Genomic DNA, 3,095 nt, shown 5'->3' with positions numbered 1-3,095 from the left:
CTTTTTTCTCCTCTTTTACTAAATGGAACGTGGTCGAGTTAAAAAAAATGTTTTGATGGAGAAGATAATATCTCTTACCGAACTACTGTCGGATTTTTGATAAATGGAACTAATTGCACAACACTGGACCAATCATTTGGAATGGGAGCACTAAGCAGGTTCAATCGAAGAAAATTCTCTATTTTATGTTGCACTGTAAAAGAGAAGCAGTGTTGTTAACTTGTCAACAAGTTGCCATTAATAATATAAACATAGTTTGATTGTGTTAATTTTCTTTATTAAGAAAATTATTCCTTCTGTTTGTATATATTTTAAGAGAGATTTTATTTATTTTTATGTACTTTTTTTTTCATTTTTCATTCTTATTTTATTTTATTTTAGTGTGAATGTGATCATTCATCGCTATTACCTATTGCCCACAACGGTGTAGCAGATTGTATTATCTATAAAAAAAAAAAAAAAATAGAAATATCCAAAACAACCCTTGATCTAAGTACTGAATGCATGTGAAGATATCTCATATAGTCCAAGAGCCAGGTGAGAAAAAAGGCAGTTATTTCACCCAAATTTTTTATTACTTTAATTAAAATTATATATAATTACTAGTCAAATTGATGTGTCTGCCAATCATAGTAAGGGAGAATAATAGCAGCTGTCTCAAATCGTTAAAAAATAATATTTTGTCATTTGAAGCTCCATATTTTTAAAACTACACACAAAAATTAAAAAAACTAATTGAACATCATTGAAAGTAGAGTAAATTTTTGCCCGTATAGAGTTACCATCAATAGTCCCAAAATACCCGTTTTTATAAAGCAACATTTCGTAATGAAATAACAAAAATCAGTAGTTAGTGAATTTATTTTGGGAAAATTATATCTCAGGAATCATTAGACATAATATTTGATTATCTTTCGTGATGAAATAACTAAAAATTGCAACGAAGTTTAATTAGGGGAATTTATTTTGGGAAAACTGTATTTCAGGAATTATTAGACATCCATATGTTTTCTAACACTCAATGAAAGCAAGTTTAATATACTATAAAGATTAATGACGTTTATCTTCGCTGGAGTAGTAGTTTTCAAACAGCACATCCAGGGCCCTGTTTTATAATAAAGTACAAATTAATACTACTAATATTGGAAGAAGATAGATGACCGTATGAAGTAGATTGTAGGAAGATAGTCCCAGTTGTTAAAATTATAAAGAAAAGAAATACTTTTATCACTGTTAAGAAACACTATATTTAAATAAACTGTACACACGTATAACAACTTAGAAGCAACTAGAACCTTCCCCCTTGTTATCATACAAACAGTGTTACCAAATAGGAAATATTGTACATATTCCAACACACCCTTACAATATAAGTGGTCTAGCAAGCATTAATCATAGATCGAAATGCCTCAAACTTAACTCTACATAACGCCATAGTGAATAAGTCAGCTAAATTAAGTTTACTATCAATTTTCGCAATATCAATCACCCTCTGTTCAACATAGTCATGGACAAAATGCAATGTTAAATTAATATACTTTGATCGCTTAGTAAAGTTACCATTTTTGGCTAACATAGTACAACTTATATTATCTACATAAACATGAAAACTGGATAAATTATCTTCTTTAAAATCTATATCAATGAGAACATTTTTCAAGAACAAGGTCTCTTTTACAGTAAAGGCTAGAGCAACATACTCACCTTCGGCCGAGGAACGTGTTACGGATTTTCACTTGATAGTTTTCCAGAAAACAGGGTTCCCTAAAACTTTTATCACATACCCAGTAGTTGACTAGGAATCAATGCGATCTCCAGCCCAATCAGAGTCGGAATAACTTGTTAGCACATCACAATTATTCTTTGTAAACTTTAAGTTCAAATCTCTAGATTAGTATAAGTAAATCAAGACTCGAAGAGCTGTGTCTGAGTACTACAATGTTGATATCGACTCAGATAATTAACAGCATACATTACATGAGGTCTAGTTGCTCGGGAGATATAAGATAGAGCACCAATCAAATTCCGGTAATTTTCACATTCTTCATTATCACCAGGCTCTAGTTTCAGACCCTATGGGAGTGGCTTTATTTTTCCAATATAAAATCTTATATTTCTTTGCCTACTCTTCAATATAACTCTTCTGTAACATTTTCATCACTCCCTTTTCTCGATTGTGATCTATCTTAATAGCAAGATACTTCTTAACTTCTCCCAAGTACTTCATCTTAAAACTCTTCATAATTTCAGCTTTGATCTTTTCAATGACTTTCAAATCTTTTCCACAAATCAATAAATCATCAACAAATAAGATACAGAATATTTCAGAAGCTGGAATACAGTATATAAGTCATATTCACTTCTCTGACAATTCAAGTTCACAATAAACTTGTTGAACAAGTCAAACCAGTTTATTGGAGTTTCACGTAATCCATAAAGTGATCTTTTCAACAGATAAAGTTTGTCATCGTTATTTTCAAATCCAGGTGGCTGAACATTAATTTCAGACTTAATTGGGTTATTTAAAAAAGCAGTAATGACATCCATTTGATGTAAAAAATATTTTCGATTTACAGCAATACTTAAACTTGATTATTTTGCAACTGAAGCATAAATCTCATTAACTAGGTCATTAAGTTGAAAGCCTGGCACAAGCGGTCTTACTTTAAAGGTTTTCTCATCCCTTTGGGGAGAAACCCATTTCACACTCAGAACATCTTTAATAATTGGCTTATCAACAGCAATCCAGATTTTTTATTCATCTAAAGATCTCATTTCTTTTTCCATAGCAACCTTCCGTTCATCAGAGACATTAGACTTCATTGCTTCTTCATAAGTTTTTGGATCAACAAAATTTGTAAAATTTACTATGACGTAATCATTAAACCGTTTAGGCAACTTTCGAACTAGTTTAGGCCTTTCATTCTTATCCTTTTCATCTTTATCAAACTCTACTTCTTTTTCACTTTCTTCACTATTACACTCATCTTCCATAGTAATACAATTGGTACCCTGTCCACGCTCTGCTACCATGTTAAAATTATACAGAAAAGAAATACATTTTTCACTGTTAAGAAACACTATTTATTTTTAAA

This window comes from Halyomorpha halys, unplaced genomic scaffold (assembly GCF_000696795.3).
Source record: "Halyomorpha halys isolate HHAL.00 unplaced genomic scaffold, Hhal_1.1 Scaffold435.1, whole genome shotgun sequence".
Taxonomy (NCBI): Eukaryota; Metazoa; Arthropoda; class Insecta; order Hemiptera; family Pentatomidae; genus Halyomorpha; species Halyomorpha halys.
This window is presented reverse-complemented; position numbering follows the sequence as displayed.